The 23,267-nt window shown below is 41.3% G+C and overlaps 1 long non-coding RNA gene across 1 annotated transcript in view; it reads right to left on the bottom strand.

Moving 5' to 3' along the window:
• Positions 1–599: 599 nt before the first annotated feature.
• LOC102149159 (uncharacterized) overlaps positions 600–23,267 on the bottom strand; it is a 30,589-nt gene continuing 7,921 nt past the window's right edge. Inside the window, exons 2-3 of the long non-coding RNA XR_289316.4 lie at positions 13,103–13,263; positions 600–824 (exon numbers count right to left, since the gene is read on the bottom strand). This is a non-coding gene — a long non-coding RNA (uncharacterized lncRNA). The remainder of the gene's footprint in view (positions 825–13,102; positions 13,264–23,267) is intronic.

Consider the following 23,267-nt stretch of genomic DNA (forward strand, 5'->3'; position numbering starts at 1 on the left):
TTACAGAAAAAGGCTACTGGTCAGATTTGGCCTATAGTTTACTGACCCCTGATTTAGACTCTATCAGAGAAATAGGACCTGAGATGAGCATCTCAGAGGAAGAGGGAAAAACGGGTGGATCAGTCTTTGGTTAGTGTGGCCACTTGAATAATCACAACCTTATTTCTTGCTGGTGATTATTTTAACATATTAAAACTACAAATAAGATTTATGACATATCCCATGAATATGTGAGAAAATAAAGGAGTTACATTTAATAATAGAATGGCTTTATTCATTTAAAAATATTTTTAATACAAGATTTGCCATAGTCATAATTCATTCATGAGGAGCAATTGCCAAATACGAAAACAGTGTTATAGAAATCCACAGGCAGAGTGAAGGAAGGCCTAGAAGGAAATAAGAAAACCCTCATAGAACATGTGCAGTGCAAGTGTGCCCCTGTCATGCACAGAGGTCTTAATTTTCAAATCACCATGGAATATTCTGGAAAACCACATTCACCCCAAAACCTCAACAAAGGCTCTCTTTCTCATTCATGTCCCCTCTAGCAACTAAAAATTTACTGAGCAGTGAGGCAAATAAAGAAGTCTGGAAAATTTGACGGAAGATCAGAAAGCTTTATTTTAATATTAGGTACACTGACGTTCTAATGAAATCCTGGCCTTACAAAAAGAACTTGTTTCTGAAAAGTTGATTTGAGGAGTCCATTGAAACACAAAGGCTTGGGTAGAGAGTGCTGCTGGCTCAGATTGTATGACAGAGCAACTTGTCTCCCAAAGGTCACTGCACTGTCCCTCATGATGACATTAAACTTCAGTGTCCTAGAGGTTAGGGAGAAAAGTACTCTCTGTTTTATTGTGAAACTGAAATCCAGGCAGATTCGGCTACAGTCACTAGTCACAGCCATTGCCATCATTCTCAAAATGACTTTCATTTCTAGAGGCGAAAACAAAAGTGAAACTGAGGAACTGGCCACCTGGCAGCCTTCACTTCCACATGGCCAATGCCCCTGCTCTACCCCCAGTATATTCATGCACTGCATAATGATGTTTCAGTCAATGACAAACGACATATACAACCGTAGTCCCATAAGATTAGTACCATAGAGCCTAGGTGTGTGGTAGGCTACACCACCTAGGTCTGTGTAAGTGCACTCTATGACATTCACACAAAACTGAAACCATTTAACGATGCATTTCTCAGAACACATCCCCGTCATTAAGCATCTGACTGTACATATATTTCCTTTATAGTTGAATCTCCATCCAAATATCCCAAAGATGTCAGTTGATAAATATTAATATATCTCTTACCCCCAATTAAGTATTTACAGTTTCAAAGAGGACTTTTAAAGACCAAAGGGTCTTTAAGGCCCTGGTGATGATTCTGTAATAGTCAAACTTGAAGCATCACCAGTGATGAAATTAGTTTATATGGGACAGGGAAACAGCTTCTTCCGAAACTAAACCTGACTATCAGCTTCCCAAACACTTAGGAAACAGTCTTTGTCAATTAAGCTAATAGTGGAAAACCAGCAGTCTGTTCACCATATCAAACATGTTTCTCACAAACTGTTATGCACTATAAGTTATCAAGGGATGTGGTTAATTAAGTTTCTCTAAGTATGTTTACCTAAAGCCTCACTCACAGGAATCTGAAATGAAACAAGAAGCACACATCTCTTGGTCGCCCACTCTATTTATTATATGGTGCTAGATGCTGGGAACACTAAGAAATATAAGACATGACACGGTTCCTGCCCTGAGGGAGTTTTCATGATCAAAACAAAAATACATAGTAAAGCAAATCATCACTTGGATAGCATAAATCCCCACCAAAAATGCGATAACACACTCATCAGAATCACCCCATTTTTTACTGATTTTCCACTATATTTAGAATAAAGATAAGACTTCTTCATAGGACCTATAAAAACCCATATGCCCTACATGACAGCCTTTTCTCTGCCATAAGTCCACTTGCTCTCTCTGCTCCAGACATATTTCAGTCCCTTGTTCTTACCATACTCCCTCCCACCCCAGAGCCTTTGAACAGGCCTTTTCCTGAGCCTGGAAGGCTCTTCATTCCACTTTTCCCCTAGATAATTCCTTTTCATAATCAAAACTCAGGTGAGTTGTCACTTTCAATCCCCACCACGTGCTTTCATTGCCCCCATATGCCTATCCTTCTTGGTATTTTTCACTGTAGCAAATCCTTTATCCATTACATAATTACTTAATTAGTATATTTCTCTCTACTCAAAGCTCCATGAGGCAAGGGTCATGTCTATTGTTTGCTTATCACTGAATTGCTAACACTTAACATACAATAGGGCTTCAATAGATATTTGTCTCAATAAATGGATGAATGAATGAATATGTAGACTTATATAAATAAGTTAATCCATATTTTTTATTTGATAATAACCATTTAATATATAGTTATTAAAAGTCTAAAGTTCACTCAGCAAGTATTTATGAAATCCCCACCATGTACCTGGCACTCTGCCGGCACTGTAATGCAGAGATGAAGACACTGTCCCTGTCATTGCTGCCCCCTGAGAGAGACAGATGAGTAAACAAATAATTACAACACGACACACATTGTAGGTAAGAGAAATCCAGGCGCGATGAGAACACAGAGGCAAGAATTAACTCTGCCTCGGGAAGTGGCAGAAGACAGACTTCTAAGGAGGTGGCCTTTGAGCTCTTGTAGAAGAAATAGAAGTGCAATGGGCAAACTAGTGAGAGAAGCCGTTCTATGCAGAAGATGGAATGTGAAAAAGTCAACAGTCCTGAAGAGCTAGGAATATCCTGGAAGAGCAGATAGTGAGGCACCACTGTGCCCGAGAGTGTGTGGGAAGGGAATGAGTTGAGATGGGGTGGAAACTGTGGGCTGAGGTGAAGAGAGGAGGACACGATAAATCTGAGGTAAGAACAACACACCCAAGTGGGACTGAAAGGCAGTTAGCGGGATGTACAGATAAAGGTTGGGGAAGGTGATCAGAAAGAGAGAAATGCCTTCACAGGAATGATGGGGGATGCGTGGGAATCAGGGACTCCCGTCTCTGGTCACCTTTTCAAAATCATACTTCATAGCACAGTGTTTCCCACATTTCCCTAAGGAAAACAGTCACGTGGCTGTTAAAATGCACATTCCAGGGACATATCCCAACCCCCCAAATCAGCATCCCCAAAGGAGAAGCCTGGAAATCTCATGTTTAACCAACACCCCAGGTAAGTCTTAGTATCAGGGAAGCTTGAGAAACATTTTCAAAGGGAACTCCCATTCCTCCCTCAGGTGAGCTCAGCATCCTTTCCCAGCTCTGTCTGTTGGCCTGGCAGGGATGTGGCTGTCCAAGAAAACATCAACTTCCATTAGGAATTAACATAATGACCTTTTTCCCAATATAATGATAAAGCATGACTGTGCTGGCACATGGAAAATACAAGTGTAGTCATCATATCTTTGGGAGAATTGCACATGCAACTGGAGGAAAACTTCAGCCAATTATGCCCAAAAGCTAGAGAAACTGGATGCTGTGCAGAAGGAAGAACTCCTGCCATGCATGTGGAGTCTATGGGTGATTTCTTAGGCCTCCAAATCCATTTGCTTCTCCCCAAATGACTAACAATTAAATCACCAGTTGAGGTCCCAAGAGCTGTGTGGCCGACTACAGAACAAATGAAATTTCTCCAGCACTTAGTGGTCGGGCTTTTCACTGACAGAGAATGCAGAAAGGATGTATACACACATCACACAGCCAGTCTGAGTTTGCCTCACCCCCTGTACAGGAGAAACACTCTTTCTGTGCTATTGAGAAATTAGTGTTCAGAGTTTGAGTTGGTCATTCTCTTATCATGTGGATAGCAACCCTCAAGCTCACACACTTCCTGTGACCAGCTGGGTCACCGCTCGACGGTCCGTGATGCAGCTATAAATGGAAACTTGGTGCTGAACCATTGCTAAGGGAAAGCTGTTTGCCTGCTTGGGAAGCCAGCTGGGTAACTGCCTTCAACCTCAGAACTCACTGAAAAGCAACATGGTAGAATCTTGTGTTGTTTATATAGTTTCCTTCATGAGTTTAGCTGGATAAATTCATATCTCTGTGCCTCAGTTTCCTCACCTGTGATTCATCATAAATGACGAATTTTAACCTGTATCATATGATACTATAAAAATAAAAGATGTTTTTAAGAGTTTGCGTGACAGGATACCCAAATTACTTGTTGGCATGAAGCCATATTTAAATGGAAGCCTTTTGTTCCAGTGGGCAAATACGTATAATCTCTTATTTTTCTCATTTTTAAATCAGATTGAATGAAACTAAATTTAAATAGGCACCCTATTTGAGGCAATAGCAAATTGCTGGGGAGGAAAATGTTTGTTCAAAAGCAGAACACCTGAGAGGTAAATACTATTATGTCTGTATTTTATATCTCTTTCCTAACAACATCTGAATGTAAGAGAAGATGCTCTTAATAAAAGATGACTTGTTTTCCAAAATGTTGTACTGTTGGTTTGGTAAAAGAGGTTCCAAGTAAGGAGAGCTATGAAAATGGAGAGGAAAAAAGAGTAATTCCTGCGTGTTACAGAGCTGTGGACAGACTTCCAAAAATACCAAAATTTGTACTTGGTAGGCCAAACAAATGTATTTAAATGAGGATCTCAGGAAATGCTGGGCATTGCTTTGTCAATGGCCATCTCTAAATTTTACAGATATCATGTCCACTCACAATATGATCCATGGAGTTTTCTGAGGTTTCTTGCCCATTGGTCCAGAGTGGAATTTCTCATACAGTTTTTACAATGAATGATGATAAGAATTATACAGAAAAAATGAAATAGGAGGGTCATGTTCAGAACCCAAGTATATATGGACACTTGATTTATGACAAAAATAAAACTATGAGAAGTGGGGGAAGAATCATCATTACAATAAATACTGCTGGAACAACTGGATATCTGACAGAGGGAAAATCATGTTGAATCAAAATGTTAGATAAAAAGTAATTCACATTGTGTATTTGACATCTCATAGTCTACAGCAGTGCTTCTCAAACTGTTGCCCATGGACCACTTGCATGCAAGTCACCTGGGTGATACTTACAGATATAGAATCCTGAGCCTGCCTTACACTTGTTGATTCTCTAGGAGTGAGACCTAAGAGTCTGTATTTTTATCAAACTCCCCTAGATGATTTTTAGTACACTACAGCTGGAGATTCACCAACAGAGTGTCTTGCAGTTAGAAAAACAATTATCTGAATTCCATCTCTGCCACTTATGGGAAAATTAATTCATCTGCCTAATGTCATTTTTCTCATCAGTAAAGTGGTGATAATAATGACCCCATAGGTAGGTTGTGATGATTGAATGAGATAAAGCATATATAGTGCTTAGCATAGTCCTAGTTCATAGTAAACACTCAACAAATGCTAAAACTACTCTCCGTATCCAGTAAACCTACTAGAAATAAAGTGTTTTCAATCACAAACAAAAATTTTTAATTACAATTTTGTACTAGTGTTACTGTATATAAAGGACAGTGCCTTAGTCAAGCATATTGACACGTAAGTGGAGAGTATTCGATCTTGAGATCTTGTTTGGAGGTACTACCTGGAGAACAGAGTTATTCATTCATTCACCCCACCAAAGAAATTGTGGTCCCATCCCTAAGATGCACCTTCAGGACTTGTGCATGTGATGCAGAGAGGGACATCCGCCCAGTGACCCTGATGTGCTAAATCACCTTGGTGATCATGCAATGGCAGATTAATTCATTCAGCAAACATTTCCTGGAAGACCATGATGTTCCAGGCGCTGTACCAGATGCTGAGCATTAAGAAGAAAAAGATATGGTCCTTCTCCTCCAGTTGCACATAGTTTATGAGATATTTCAGTGGATCATCTTCACATTTGTGTGTATTACACACGCAACCGAATTTTTTACACATTACCCAATGTTTTGTTAAATGGCTAGAAAATTGGAAAAGCCTGATTTTTATGGATAGGGTATTATGGCTATTCTTTCTGGATCAGGGATAAAACAAAGATATTAACCAATAAATGCACCTAGCTTCCTCTCCTCCTCCTGTCCCCCAAAGCAAACACTTTTCTTTGGAACTTTGAAGACATCACTCCAGTTCCTTCTAGCATCGAGCACTGCTGATAATAAGTGGGATGCAATGAAGGAAGGAAGGAAACCACTCTGGTGAGATAAAAGCTACCTCACCGCCTCTCCGGTCTGTACCTTCCTCTGCTTGCTCTTCAGCACTGAGGGGCTAGCTATCAGTGCTGAGAAGCAGACAGCCACTTCGGAAAGTAAGGCACAGAGTTTATGAGTCTTGGCCCAACGGTGCCCAGAGAGTCCTAACCAGGAACACCTGAGATGCAGAGGAGACACTTTGCAGAGACAGTCTGGACTGGGTTCCTAGGGCTGCCATAATGGAGTTCCACACACTGGGTGGCTGAAACAACAGACATTGGTTATTGTGCAGTTCTGGAGGCTAGAAATTCAACAGCAAGGTGTCGGCAGGGCCGCGCTCCCCCTAAAGGCTCTTGGGAAGAATCTGTTCCATGTCTCTCTCCAGCTTCTGGTGGATGCCAGCAATTCTCGACATTCATTGGCTTGAGGCTGCAGCACTCCAATCTCTGCCTCCATCATCACATGGCCTTCTTCTCTCTGTGTCATTTCTTATAAGGACACCAGTCCTGGGATTAAGGGCTCATTCTACTCCAAGATGTTCACCTAAATTTGACTAATTACATCTGCAAAGACCCTATTCCTAAATAATGACATTCTGAGGTTCCAAGTGGATATGAATGTGGAGGAGACACTATCCAACCCAGTCCCGGCTCAGTAGAGTTTGTCTTAGGAGGAGAAGGTGATGAGGGTTAGCTGAAGTGCAGGCAGGAGAAGGGAGGAAAGGCAGGGAGACAGAAAGAGGCACACTCAGCCTCCAGCAGCACTGAACCACTCAGGGTTGCCTTCCCACACGTTCCTCCCTTCACTAACAGGGCCCACGTATCCATCAGGCACAAGAAGCACGGGGCCAAGGTACTTGCAGGGACCCGTGAAAATGTTTCCATCTCCTTTAAAGTCTAAAGAAAATCCAACCTGGATTATATTCATACTTACATCAACTCAGTCATGAAATACAATTTTTAATATATGTTTTATGGAAGAGAGGGCCCAGGAGAGGCCAAAGGGCCCAGGGCTCATGGAAGTCCTGATGCAGCCCTTGGCACTGATGTCCACACTCACACTCTGCCTGAAACTTCCCCTCTCCCGTCATCTGTCTCACCCTTCAGGACTCAATGTAGAGTCACTGTCTTGGGGAAACATTCCTTGATAACCACCCTCCTATCTCCACCACTCCCTCCCCTCGGGTACTCACACCCAGCTTGGTTTATCTGCTCCTCATGTGCAGAGCTCTGTCACCACCTATTTCTATGGAGTCCCTCAGAGACTAAATACCAGGGATCATTGTACAGCAGAAGCTCTTGATGCCCCGCTCAGATCCTTTGTCAGGGGGGTTCACTCATCCCCCAGATATCAGAGGGTTGGCTGCTACTGGTGCATGCCTCAAGTCTCCAGAGGACCTGTCCTTGCCTGACAGGACTGTCTGGGCCGCTTGGGGATTTACATTAGCCTCCACCCATCCCACCCCCAGGGGGGTCCATAGACATCAGTGACTGGTCCAGGGGTCTGAGAGCCCAGCCCTCCTGTGATGGGCGAATAACCTGCACATACAGTTCACTCTCCAGGTGACCCCTGAAATCACTGCATTGCCCTGCATCTTCCCCTGCCCTGTTCTGTTCCCCCCACCCCTCTTTAGAGTGTTCCCTCAGTAGACCACTTGCATTAGAATTCCCACCTCAGTGTCTGCATCTAGGGAGCATGAACTAAGATTTTGAATCCCCATGACTGGCAGTAACACTTGGCAAAAATTCTCTAATAAACAAAACATTGAATGAATAAACAAATAAACAAATGAAGGAGTAAATGTTAGAGAGACATGGAAGCAAGTATCAAAAACTTACTCAGGCCTTTACAAAGGCTGAACTGGTAATAAAAGAACTTTAGCACTTGATCAACTAAAGACTTGAACAGAGAGAGAACAGATAGGGATGTCATTCTTGAACAGCAGCACCAGACAGTGTGTTTGCTCACAAAAACTGGGGAAGAGTCTAAAAATTAGACCTGTGGAACAATGCCTACTGTGTGCCAGCAAGTCACTGTCACTACATCAACAGACTAAGATGATATTAAGCCATCAAAACTGATAGAGGTTTCCTTAAATTCTCTCTGACTCAATTGGCCCAGCGGGGATGAGATGAGTTGCAAGCATGGATTATGAGGTTGGTTCAGATGAACTTTTGTGAACAGTGATCTGTTAATGAAAGGGCTGCCTTTGAAGACCTGGTACCTTGCAATGGTACCTGGAGAGCCTAAAGGTGTGGTCCACTGGAGCCAGTGCTCAAAGCTGGGAAAATGAGAGGAAATTTCACAGCATGGCATTTCTATCACAGATTCAGTTCTCTGGAGCTGAAGAGGTTCCTCTCAGCCTCTGCAGCAGTTGCAGAGCCGAGCAGATGGCAGGGGAGGGTATGACTACATGATGAAGTTTCAGCTGCAAAAGGCAATTCCTAGAATGATAATTCAGATACTCATTTCCCTCAACACTTTTCATTTTGGCAGAGGGTTCATGAACCTTTTTAGGAAAATGAGAGGAAGTAGTGCATTAGAGTGAGGCATCCTGTGTTTGGTTAGGTTCTGTGGAAGCAAACACCACTGAATCCAGTGCTTCCCTTGTGTTGGCTGTTCCCAAGGCAGAGGGCAAGACTTGTTTGTAAATTAAATAATACCAGACAGCTAAAGCTTAGGGCCTGCAATATAACAGACCTCCAGCACACGAAGAAACTGCTAACTGCATTCTGACACTAGCATATGATGGTTCCGGCTAAGTTGCTCTAACCCCAGCTGGCATCAACAGACCCTGGCATTTCCGGCTATATCCTACAAAGAAACAGTGAGGTTGTAGAAAAAACATAATCTGGACTCAAATTCTGCCTCTAATACTACGTAACTGTGTGGTCTTGAACAAATTACTTTTCCTGTGTGAGCCTGTTTCCACAAATGTAAAATGGGGGAAGGTGAGGGAAGGGATAATAGCAACCTCAAAGGACTTTTGTAAGAACCAGTGTGATAATGTACATAAAAGTAACTGGCAATACATAGTAGACTTAAACTGGTATCAGTTTTCCTTCGTTTCTATTCTGCCTAGCTTGGAAGAAGTTTATGTCAAAATAGCTCTCATTCTCTGGGTCATGTACAATTTTTCCTTTATCTTCAAGAAACTTTAATAGTAAAAGTTTGTTTTCCTTGAAATTCCATAGCCCTCATTCTGTGTGAATTAGGCAGTGAGGTTCAGCTTTGGGGATTTTAGTTTTGATCTTTTACAATGTGTATATAACAGAAACCGTAAATGTTACCGCACCAGGTTCATTTTTGCCTGCCGCCCAGAAAGCCAAACACTGAGATGACGAGACTGCAGCAGAGAGAGGGTTTTAATCACAAGGCAGCCATGCAAGGAAATGAGAGAATGAGTCTCAAATCTGCTTGCCTGAATATAGGGACTCAGGGATATTTATGGGGTCGGGGGCAAGGTGGTCTGAAATATGGAGAGAGGTGATTGGAGGTGAGGAGAGGTGAGGTAATGATGATCTGCTCAAGCGTAGTCAGACTTCATGGCTCTTCATAGGACCCATGCTCACAAAATGGCGGCATTAGCATGATCTGAGTGTGGAGTTTTAGCCTCTTGACGTCAGGAGGTCGCCTATCGGACATCTGCGTGGGCCCAGTTGATGAGTTGGTGGTCTCAACCGGCCTGAAGTGGACAAAGGGGTTCTAATTCCTGAAAAACAGCTCAGACACCTATTACACAGTGACCCAGGCTCCAGGGAGATGTTATCTATAGGAGCCTATTGGGAGTCAGGTAGCAAATTGTCTAAGCAGCACAGTTAACAATGGGTGGGTTAAACAGCTAAAAGCTATAATCAGTAATTGCAAAAAGGAAAAAAAATCTTTAGTTCCTAGCTACTTAGTCATCAATGGCTAAATGTTTGCCAGTTTCAATCCCCCTATTCTTTGGTCATTCTTAACTCTTGAGGGGTTCAGGGCAATGACTGATCTAGCTACTTCCTGCTGAATTGGGGCTTAGATCTGGGTTAGAGGATGAAACTGTTTAGCACTCATTTGGAAATATTCTCTTGTTCCTGGCTTCAGGTTGACATTTTGCATTATTAGAATTTTGTACCTTGCTCAACAGTTTTGGAACAATATTTAAAGGCACATTTTACAATCAAGTATTGAACCAGAAGGATAAGGAGTATAGACAACCCAAATTTTACAAGTCCCTGAAAAATAGACCTTATCCCAGTGGGGCCTCCATCTAATCTCCAGGTGGGGGCAGACACCTGGTCTCAGCTCCTGATAACTCAGTTCCTTTTGTTTTACTGGATATGTGTTGGAGACTGGAGCAACTCCCTATGCCCTGATCTTTCAGTTGTCAATGATGATGGCTTCCAGCATAGACTCTCTGCCTGGGGGTCATCACATCCCTGAGGAACTCAAAAGAACAAAATTATCAACTTATAGCAGCTGGGGGGGGGGTGCTACAAAATCTACAGAGCATGTCTGGGTTAGTTAATCAGAGGTCACTCAAAGTTACAATATGGTTTCTTTTCTATAATATGGCTTCCCTTATGTCAACCTTGTGTTGAACCAGTATCATAAATGTATTTAATACTCAGAAGCTATAAATGTATTGTCTTTTAATGAGAACTTTTAATTCTGTTTAAATTACTCAAATGCAGCAAAAGTTTTACCAGTTGAGATTATTTCTGTGGTAAATAGCAGAAAAGCTATTCAACTGGCTTAAACAATTAAGGGAATTTAGTGCCTCCTGTAACTGAAAAGTCCATGGGATGTTCATGGCTTAGTGCAGGCATGGTTTGGTCCAGGCTCTGGCTCAATTTTTCTGCAGTTCTCTCAGTTCTGTCTGCCTTTAAATGTTGGCTTTGTTCCTGGGCTGATCTCATAAACTGACTGCCAGCAGCATTCACGATGGCTCCACATTCACATCCAAGGGCAGAGTGAAGGCCAAGCCAGTTTTTAGAACCATCATAAAAAAGTCCCAAGCTTCACTCTCTTTGGACTATCCAGATACAGTCTCTGTAGCTAGGGGAAAGCTGTGCTCTGATTGGCTTAAACCATATAAATCACTATGACAAGGAAATTGGATTATTCTGACCAAGCAGGGCCCTCCTCTAGATCTGAAGATAAGGTTCACCCCTCCTAAACTTCATGGTTCTCACTCAAGGAAGCTGAAAAGCCTGCAGGGCAAGAGGGGAGGGAGTGGTTGCCTAAGCCCAGAGAGAGACGGACCTGACCTCCTCTCTGATCTGCTGGTGCCTTGGACATCAGCAGGCACAGAAAGTGCTGGGCAAACATTCAGCACATATATTTCGATTTCTAAATTCTGGAAAATATAGTTGTGATTGATATATAAAATACTCAAATCACATAAAACCAGTGATAAAGTCAAATTTCCCCATTGAGTCACTTGGCAAAAATGGAATTATATTCCTCAAGGAGAAAAAATTAACCTCAGGCCAAGAAAATCAGGATTAAGAGTATACAAATGTATTTAAACACAAATGTCAGTCACCTAAATTAATATAGATAAACATATGATAAAAATTAATCACCAAAACAAATCTGGAAATAAAAATGCTGAAAATGAAAGCTGAAGACACAGTGATCCCATGTGAGCTCACAAACGGAGGCCACGGCCTCCACTTCACCCACACAGACATGTCTACACAAACCATTAAAGTACCAGCTCTTCTTATATCTTTGCTAAAACAGGCCCTCAATGGTACCTTTTCTGACATCTGCAGTCTAAAATCAAGACAAAATCATCTGTACTCCTAGGAAAACAGAAAGCTTGTGTCAACAAAAATAATCCATAACCAATCTATAAATGAAAATTTGGGTGAGTTTATTCTGAGCTGAAATCTGAGGACCATGGCCCAGGGCCTTTCTTCCCAAAGGAAGAAAGGGCACCAAAGAAGTGAGGTATACAGAGTGGTTATATACCCCCAGAGAGGATGCTTTACATATGATTGAAATGTCCCCCCCACAATAGTCACAAGATTGCCCTGTCAGCACAGCGCTTGATGGACACAGCAGGTAGTGGGTCTGCTATCTCAGCAGGTGTAGCAGAAGGCAAGCCTATTGTCCTGAGCTGGGCGGTCACAGGTGAGCACAGCAATCAGTTCCTAGCCTAAGGAAAGATGCTTAATCCTTATGGGAATGCCAACATCGGAAGGGGAAGGGAAGTTACACCTTTATCTCAAGGGCCTTTGTTCTTGCCATAGGGAATATCTAAAGCAGATATACAATGCATGCTCAATGGCCACAGTCAGGCCCTTTTGGAAAGACAAGGTCAGGCCGAATTAGGTTTACACCAAATGGATTCCTCATATTCTCAAATATATCCTATTACTTGCCATTTTTTATTTGTCACTTGGTCCTTCTTAGCATCTCAAAAGATCATTTTTCCCCTTTGCATGCTTTTCCCATTACTCTCTGCATTCTTATTTTGTGATCTTAAAGTGGGCTGCCTAAACTTCCCACATCTTTGTTCTTTCTCAATGATGAGATAGGGAAGCAAGATTTGTTCAACTAACTCTTCCCCAAACCTGCCCTCCAGGTGGTTCCCACATTCCAATCATCTAAGCCTCTTTCTCTTTCTAAATTCAATTCAGTGCAGAGTTCTGTGTTCTTCCATTGCTCTGGAAAACCTTCTTCCCTGTCCCCACAATACACACACACATACACTCACACACACCACACTCACACACACACACGCACACACTCCCACTCCCTTCATTGTCCCAGAAAATCCTTCAAGGTTCAGTTTAAATGTCATCTCTTCTCTCAGCCCCTCACTAATCTCACCCCGTACTGCAGCCCCCCCCCCACCCCGAGTCTGGCCAATATAATTAAACATCCCCTCTCCTCTGCTCACCTGGTACTTGGTCCCCAAATTTTATTATGGTCTTTTCACCTACGTTACAGTCAGCTTTTCTGGTGGTCATCTTCCCGTTAGATTTTTAGATCTTGGAGGCAGAAACTGTGCCATTTATCTCCATATCTCCAGTGGCAGAGGAAGAAGGTTCATAATTTATACTGAAAGAAAGAAAAAAAAATCTGAAAAGGTTTTCAAGATGTCTTAAAGGTTTTGTAAGCAATAGAAGTAACCCCCACACCCTCCCCTCTGCTCCACTGGTACATCGGGGCCAGGCCACAAGGAGATAGACGGCAGACATCTGGGCTGCCCACTTGGACACTGGCTTCCCACTTGACCCAGAAATCAGGTCAAGGCCACCTCAGGATCCCTTTAACACAAATACAAGAGCAACATGTAATAAATTAAAACCTCCTTTTGCCACTTAATCCTAAGCCAAGTTCTATAGGTCAAGTTGCCTTAAAATGAGAGGTGGCTGTTTATTAATATCTTCCTGTTTATTAATGAGCAGTGAGGTGGCTGTGTTTACGAAATGAGCTGTTGCCACATTTACACAGTTATAAATAAAGCAAACTGCAAGGAGATTAGCAATGGAAGATCAAGATTTTATTTGTTTTAATGAGGACTCTCCCAGTTGCTTCATGCTTAATGGCAAAGTCATGACTGTACCCCAAGGTCTAGTTAGCCTAGACTCAGTGGCTGTCACTGATGCGGGGTCGGTGAGCCAAGGAGTCGAAAGAAAGATTTCTTGGACTCTCAAGATCTGGCAGTAGTGCTCTTTTATTTAGAGAATAGTGTGGAATAGCATGGGGATAGGACCCACGGGCAGTCAGAGCTGCTGTGTGGGGACAGGACCCACGGGCAGGAGGAGCTGTTGCTACCATCGCTGCTGCTGCCACCATGGGGACAGGACCCATGGGCAGTCAGAGATGCTGCTGGCATGGGGAGCTGCTGCTGCTAACCTGGGTGGAGAGTAAGGCTAAATTTAAGGCATAGGTATGTGAGTTATCTCTTCACAAGACAAAGGAAAGAATATGTAAAAAAGTTGTTCAAATGGTATCAGTGCTGGTAGGGTCTGGTTATTGGGTGGTCCTATAACTTTTAGATAAGAATCAAACCAGATTGAGTAAATGGCAGAAGCCACCACTTAAATATTATCCTCAGCCAAAGACAAAGGAGGATGTTGGGGGGGGCGGGGGGGGGGCGGTCAGTTACATGAGGTTGCCAGACAGTAAACAACTTAAGTTCTTGCCTTTGGCATCTTTGGCATTAAGAGTTCCCAGAGATAAGGCCATCCCGCCTTCCTCCTGGCACAGAAAGGGAGGCATCTTTACAGATGGAGGTTTCCCTTACAAATGTAAATGTTTCCCAACAAAGGGCAAGCAAACTCTGCTCCTCAGAGGTGCTTTTATTAAAAGTAACCAGCCCCCTTCTCATCTGCAGTTTTAAAAGTAACCAGCCTAAAATAATCCTCATCATCACCAGCCCCATTAATGCCGCAGCAGGCTCAGTGGAGCTGCTTACAAATGAGGGAGGAGAACAATGTCATTTTGCTTTTAACAGACACAGTTCTGAAGTCTTTGAGTTTCCTTTGCAGTCAGATAGACAGACCCAAGGGCAAGAAGAGAAATTTCTGAGTATGAACCTTCAGGAGTTCCTTTCTGGCCCACTCTTCCCCTTGAATCATGTCTACTATTGATAAATAAATGAAAAGCAATAGGATATACTGGAGTATATGAGGAAGCCATTTCATTTAAAACTAATTTGGCCTGACCTTGTTTTTCTAGAAAGGCCTGACATGGCCTGTTGAGCATGCTTTGTACATTTGCTTTAAACATTTGCAATGTTCCAAAGATGAGAATGATGCCCTTAAAGATAGGGATATTGCCTCGCCCCATATCAGCATTTCTTAAAGAATAAGCATTTCTTCCCAGAAACTAAGGATTGATTACTGTCCTGCTGTAACTCATCTCATGACCACTGACCTGCTGACCACCAACTTTCTGTGCTCACCTTGTGACCAATGACCTATTGTTCTAGCAAAACATCTCATGACTGTAGTAAAAGAGATATTCCTGTAATATGTGATGGATGTTCCTTGTTCCAAGATGCGATATAACCACTCTGTATCTCTGCTTCTTCAGAGTGCTTTCTTGGTGAAGGTAGTTTCTCCCGGGCTTTGGTCCTCAGACTGGCTCATATAATAAACTCACCCCAGTTTTGACTTATAGATCAATTATAGATTTTTTGCATCAAAACTATGCACATTAGATGGATTACTCAGGTGCAGGAAGTTCTATTATTTACAACCATTGTTCTCTAAAACTGCTTGGTAAACTATAAAGGGCCTTAAAAATTCATTTGTTTTCCTGCCTGAGGTGGAGACACTCCTCCTATTTCTGCAATTATCAGCACACAGATCACAACTGTCCACCAGTGAGGATGGACTTCTCCTGATTTCTAATGCTACATATTGAAGTGGAAAAAACACTTTACTTAGAGAACTAAAGACTTGATCCAAATTCTGGCTACATCACCAGGGCTGGGACTAGGTGACGTGAGCTAAGGACCCAAGGAGCACAATGTAAGGGTCACTCTCAGGGCCTCCCTGGTCCTGCCCCATCCATTACAACCTCTGTGCCTTTTTTTAATTGTGGGAAAATTCAAAGACCATAAAATTAACCATTTTGAAGTGTACAATACAGTGGCATTTAGTACAGTCACAATGCTGTGCAACCACCACCTCTACCTCGTTCAAACATTTTCATCATCCCAAAGGGAAACCTAGTATCCATTAAGCAGTCACACCCCATTCCCCTCTTCCTCCAGCCCCTGCAACCACCAGCAGTTTTTCCCTCTCTGGATTTACCTATTCTGGATACAACCCATGTGCTTTTGAGAAATGGTGCTAATAACTAACTCACCTTGTGCCAAGACATGATTCAAAGAGCTTTATGTGCATTAATGTAATTAATCCTCACAAAACCCCAGTGAGGTAGGGACAAACATCCCCAGGTGATTGGCTTATTATTTAATTCTCTAATTGTTATTTCTTCATCTGTAAAATGAAGAAAACAGCAACATGCTGACAACAATTTGTTTAGCACGTTTGTGTGAGAGGCATTGTTCTAGGCCAGGGCTGGCAAATAGGATCCATCTCTAACCACCTGGGAATGATTTCCAATGGAAAGAGGGGAGGGGTTCCTGAGATGGCTCACTGGGACGGAGTACAGTCCTGGGCTCGTGGTGTCTGTCATGGACAGAGGAATGGGTGATGGGCCATATGGAACATAGATCTGCCTTCCCTCCCAGATCAGTAAGAAAAAAAGACAAGTGACATGCCAATTGTGCCTCAGTCCAGAGCAGGAGGGAGCACCACCCCTAGGATGCCCTGAGGCTGTGTGGGCCGTTCACAAGAGCAGAAGGTTGGGATTCAGAACAGAACAAATGGACTAAGTGCACATCTCTACTCTGTGATGCACAGGTAATACCTTGAAAAGTTACCTGACCTTTCCTGTTCTCATTTCCTCTTCTGTAAAATAGATAATATATCCAACTCATAAAGTTCTGGTGGGAATGGCTTGAGATAATGTGAGTGAATTGCAAAGCCCAGTATCTCACACACAGTAAAAGCATAACAAGTGGCAAGCAAATAAAATATATATATATATTACATATTATACAGAATACACTATATATTATGATATATATGTACTTTTTTTTTTTAGGAGATTAGCCCTGAGCTAACATCTGCTGCCAATCCTCCTCTTTTCGCTGAGGAAGACTGGCTCTGAGCTAACATCCGTGCCCATCTTCCTCTACTTTATATGTGGGACGCCTACCACAGCATGGCTTGCCAAGTGGTGCCATGTCTGCACCCAGGATCCAAACCAGCGAAGAAACCCGGGCTGCCGAAGCGGAATGTGCGGAACTTAACCGCTGAGCCACCGGGCCAGCCCCTGTACTTTTTATATGTAATATTATACATATGGGGCATAGAATGGGCACAAAGGAGGAATCAAGTCCACTTGCAAGAGGGAGCAGAGGTCAGAAAAGCCCTCATAGAGGGGAAGGGCCTTAAGATGATATTTGAAAGAACAGACTCACACGCCTGCCTCACCCTGTCGTTTGGAGGACTTGGTGACATCATTTATCTGAAGCATTTAGCACAATGCCTGCAGGCCATGAATGTTAGCTGACTCTAAATGGTTTTGTTGGTTGCATTATATTCCATGTGACCCTCTGGATCAGTCAGAGTTCTTGATGGCAAACAACAGAAACTGCCTGGCTAACCTAAGCAGAAGAGAAGGTTCATAGAAGGGTCTCAGAGAGCTCAGCGACTGCACAGGGAGCCAGCTCAGACCAGAGATGGGAACCAAGAGAGGCCTGGCAGCTGAGGACACGCCAGGGCCAGCTCCCAGGAGCAGTCTGTTCAGGTCAAAGCCGTGGACACCACTGGACACTCAGCACCGCTGCCAACACCAAGAGTGACTCTCAGTGTCCTCAGATTTTCTACCACGCCCTCAGGATGGAACACCCTGGGTGAGAGGACCCACTGGCTGATTCCAGGTCAGACGTCCACATCTCAGCTTTCGGTGGTCATCGGGAGAAGGTATTTGGCCTCTTCAACTTCCTGAGCAAGAAGCGGGGCCTTTTTCCTAGTAAGATTCACACAGCAGGGCCTATTTTAGAAGTAGAAAGGGATTGGGATGTAGAATAACAAAAAAGAAAAGTTTCAGCTATCCCTTAAAGAACACTGTTTTGACACAGCAGGGAATATTGTACCAAAAATGTAGAAAATCATCATAAACCCCAGAAATTTATCTTTGAAATGTGAAATACTTAAAAATCAAGACTTTCAGGTCATCTTTAGGTGTTTCATGCCAAACACCTGCTATATAGTAGGCAATCAATAAACAACAGTGAAGTAAATATAAACAGAATCAGTAACTAAATGTGTGGTTAATCTTAGACATAAATAATGATTTCTTCAGATCTTTAAAATTTGGTCTAAAATGTTAATTTCTCAGTTTGAATTCATATACAGGCCATTTTGAGATGTGAGAAGATTGGTTTTGCTCTCTTTACCCCCACTAACATATTTGAGAGATGTTTTGATCTAATCGGAGTGTGAGCCTCCAGAAAGTCATCAGAGGGGAATGTGGACTTATGAGGTGATAACAAAATCTGGTTGTTAGGAGTTAGTTGATAATGGATTAGCGAGAGAGAAATCTGATGCTCCCAAGAGATCTGCTCAGAGGGACTGGCCCGGTGGCACAGTAGTGAAGTCTGTGCACTCCACTTTGGCGGCCCGGGGTTCACAGTTTCAGATCCCAGGCACAGACATACACACCGATCATCAGGCCATGCTGTGGTGCCGACCCACATACAAAATCGAGGAAGACTGGCATAGATGTCAGCTCAGAGCCAATCTTCCTCACACACAAAAAAGATCTGCTCTGAGATTTCCAGGAACCACACAGACCTTTAGACAGCAGGCAGGAGCCAGAGAAGAGAGAAATTTCTTCAGTAGGAAAATGGGCCTCTTACCATCAGCACTGAAACTTGCCCTACTCTCTCCCATATGACATAAAACCCTCCCTTTCCATCTTCCCCTGCAGGCGCTGCCCTACTTCTCCATCCCCTTGACTGTCCCAAACTTCTCCATGGTTGTTTAAATTCACTTTTTCTCCTTCCTCACCTCCCACTCATTTCCCAGCCCACCACAGTCTGGCTTTTAGCCCCACTGCTCCACTGAAACATCACTTGCCAAGGTCACCTGTGACTTCCTTACAGCTAAACCTAATGCACACCTTTCCATCTTTGTCTCACTTGGCCTCACAGTGGCTGCAGATGATGATAACTTTTTCTTGGAAACACTCTCTGTAGTGAGCTTTCATAACTCAATAGTCTCATGGTTTCCCTCCTATGTATATTCAATTATAATATATTGTCTTAGATTTTACAAAGGTACCAAAAACTCAACACTCCCAGACTGAACTCGCAATCTTTCTCTGCAGATGCCTTTCCTGCTACATCTTCCTTCAAAACAAATGCCTCCCATGTTCATGGATGCTAAAGCTCCTTCTCCTCACATAATTTCCATTTTGTTGTTGTTGTTATGATGAGAACAGTAAAGCTCTACTCTCACAGCAACTTTCAAGTATACAATATAGTATTGTTAACTACAGTCACCTTGTGTACATTAGATCTCCAGAATTTTTTCATCTTATAACTGAAAGCTTGTGTCCTTTGACCAACATCTTCCCATTTCCTCCACCTCTTGGTACCTGACAACCACCATTCCACTCTCTGCTTGCATGAGTTCAATGTTTTTAGCTTCCACATATAACTGAGATCATACAGTATTTATCTTTCTCTGTATGACCTACTTCACTTGGCATAATGCCCTCAAGGGTCATTCATGGTTTTGCAAATGGCAGGATTTCCTCCTTTTTTATGGCTGAATAATATTCTATTATATATATCTCTATATATACCACATTTCCTCTATCCATTCATCCATAGGTTGTTTCTATGTTTTGGCTTCTGTGAATAATGCTGCAGTGAACATGGGAGTGCAGCTATCTCTCAAGATAGTGATTTCATCTCCTTTGGATATGTACCTGGAAGTAGGATTATTATATTATATGTTAGTTCTATTTTTAATTTTTTGAGAAACTTCCATACTATTTTCCATAGTGGCTGCACCGATTTACATTCCCACCAACAGTATACTAGAGTTGCCTTTCCTCCACATCCTCACCAGCATCTTTTATCTTTTCTTTTTTTGATAATGACCATTCTAACAGGTGTGAGGTGATAACTCATTGTGGTTTTGATTTGCATTTACCTGATGATAAATGGTATTGAGCACATTTTCATGTACTTGTTGGTTATTTGTATGTCTTATTTGAAAGAAATGTCTATTCAGGTCCTTTGCCCATTTTTTAATGGTTTGTTGCTATTGAGTTGTGTGAGTTCTTTGTATATTTTTTATATTAACCACTTATCAGATATATGGTTTGCAAATATTTTCTCCCATTTCATAGGCTGCCTTTTCACTCCGTTGATAGTTTCTTTTTAGTGAAGAAACTTTTTAGTTTGCTGTAGTCCTACTAGTTGATTTTTGGTTTTGTTGCTTACGCTTTTAGTGTCATATCCAAAAAATCATTGCCAGGACTGATGTCAAGGACTTTTTCCCCTATGTTTTCTTATAGGAGTTTTATGGTTTTAGGTTTTACATTTAAAGTCCTTATTCCATTGTGAATCAGTTTTTGTGAGTGGTATAAGACAGGGATCCAATTTCATTCTTCTGCATGTGGTTAGCCAGTTTCCTCAACATCATTTTTTGAAGAGACTATCATTTCCTCATGTAGTATTCATGGCTGTTTCATCAAAGATTAGTTGACCATATATACATGGGTATATTTCTCTTTTTTTTTTTAAAGATTTTACTTTTTTCCTTTTTCTCCCCAAAGCCCCCAAGTACACAGTTGTATATTCTTCATTGTGGGTCCTTCTAGTTGTGGCATGTGGGATGCTGCCTCAGCGTGGTTTGATGAGCAGTGCTATGTCTGCGCCCAGGATTCAAACCAACAAAACACTGGGCTGCCTGCAGCGGAGCACACAAACTTAACCACTCGGCCACGGGGCCAGCCCCATACATGGGTTTATTTCTAAACTCTTGATTCTGTTCCATTGGTCTATGTGTCTGCTTTTATGCCAGTACCATACCACATATTAATTACTATAGCTTTGTCATAAAGTTTGAGATCAGGGAGCTTGATGTCTCCAGCTTTGTTCTTTCTCAAGATTGCTTTGGTTATTTGGGGACTTTTATGATTGTATACAAATTTTAGGGTCCTTTTTCTATTTCTGTAAAAGTGCCACTGGAATTTGGATAGGACATAGTCTCTACCTATGGCCTTGGGTTATATGGACATTTTAACAATATTAACTCCTCTGATCCATGAATACAGGATATCATTCCATTTATTTGTGTCTTCTTCAATTTCCTTCATCAATGTCTTACAGTTTTCGGTACAGATATTTCACTTCCTTGGATAAATTTATTCCTACGTATATGGTTTTTGATGTTATTGTAAATGGATTGTTTTCTTTATTTCTTTTTCAGATAGTATACAGATAGTATTCATGATTAGTATATAGAAATCCAACTCACTTTTGTATGTTGATTTTGTATCCTGTAACTTTATTGAATTTATTATTTTTAACAGTGTTTTGGTGGAGTTTTAGAATTTTCTATATAAAAGATCATGTCATCAGCAAACAGAGACAATTTTATTTCTTCTTTTCTGCTTTGGATGCCTTTTATTTTTTGCCTAATTGCTCTGGAGAGGACTCCCAGTACTATGTTGAATAGGACTGGTGATAGTGGGCACCCTTGTCTTGTGTCTAATCTTAGAGAGAAAGCTTTCAACCTTTCACCATTGACTGTAATATTAGTTGTGGGCTTGTAATATATTGCCCTTATTATGTTGAAGTTTGTTCCTTCTGTATGCAATTTGTTATGAGTTTTTATCATGTAAGGATGTTGAATCCCATCGAATGCATTTTCTGCATTTATTGAGATAATCACATGATTTTTGTATTTCATTCTATTAATATGGTATATCACATTTATTTGTGTTTGTTGATCCATCCTTGCATCCCAGAAATAAATGCCACTTGATCATGGTGTATGATCTTTTTAATGTGCTGTTGAATTCAGTTTACCAGTATTTTGTTGAGAATTTTTGCATCAATATTCATCAAAGATATTGACTTGTAGTTTTCTTTTCTTGCAGTATCCTTATCTGGGTTTGTTATCAGGGTAATGCCTCATAAGATGAGTTTGACATTGTTCCCTTTTCATCAATTTTCTGGAAGATTTTGAGAAGGATTGGCATTAATTCTTCTTTAAACGTTTGGTTGAATTTAATCATGAAGCCATCTGGTCTTAGGCTTTTCTTTCTTGGCAGGTTTTTGATTACTGAATCAATCTCCTTACTCATTATTGGTCTGTTTAGATTTTCTATTTCTTCATGATGTGAATATGGTAGGTTGCCTGTTTCCAGGAATGTATCCATTTCTTATAGGTTGTCCAATTTGCTAACATATAATTGTTCATAGTAGTCTCACAATCTTTTGTATTTCTGTGGTATCAGCTATGATGTCTCCTCTTTCCTTTCTGATTTATTTATTTGAGACTTCTCATTTTTTCTAGAAAAAGCTGAAGTTTTGTCAATTTTGTTTATCTTTTCAAAAATACCACTTCTTAGTTTCATTGATCTTTTCTATTATTTTTCTATTCTCTATTTCATTTATTTCTGCTCAGATCTTGGTTATCATTTCCCATCTGTTAACTTAGGTTTAGGTTGTTCTTATTTCCCTAGTTCCTTGAGATGTAAAGTTAGGCTGCTTATTTTTTCTTTTTCTTAGTGTAGTCATTTGTCACTATAAAATTCCCCCTTAACACTGCTTTTGTTTCATCCTGTAAGTTTTGGTATGTTTGTTTCCATTTTCATTTGTTTCAAGATATCTTTTGATTTCCCTTTTGATTTCATCTTTGACCCATTGGTTGTTTAGGAGTGTGTTGTTTAATTTCCATGTTATTTGTGAAATTTCCAGTTTTCCTCTTATTATTGATTTCTAGTTTCACACCATTGTGATCAGAAAAGATACTTGGTATGATTTCAATGTTTAGAAATTTGCTGAGATTTGTTTCATTACCTGAAATATGACCTCTTCTGGAGAACATCTATGTGTGCTTGAGAAGAATGTGTATTCTGTTGTTATTGGATGAAATGTTCTATATATGTGTTTGGTCCACTTGGTCTAAGGTATAGTTCAAGTCCAATGTTTCCTTACTGATTTTCTGTCTGGATGATATATCCATTATTGAAAGCCAGGTAATGATGTTCCCTATTATTATTATATTGTTGTCAGTACTCCCTTCAAATTTGTTAGTATTTGCTTACTATATTTAGGTGCTCCAATTATGCATGCATATATATTTATAATTGTTGTATCTTCTTGATGAATTGACCCCTTTAAAATTATATAATGACCTTCTTTATCTCTTGTAACAGTTTTGAGTTAGTCTCTTTCATCTGATACAAATATGGCTGCCCCTGCTTTCTTTTAGTTTGCATTTGCATGA

The sequence above is a fragment of the Equus caballus genome, chromosome 23 (assembly GCF_041296265.1).
Source record: "Equus caballus isolate H_3958 breed thoroughbred chromosome 23, TB-T2T, whole genome shotgun sequence".
NCBI classification, from domain to species: Eukaryota; Metazoa; Chordata; class Mammalia; order Perissodactyla; family Equidae; genus Equus; species Equus caballus.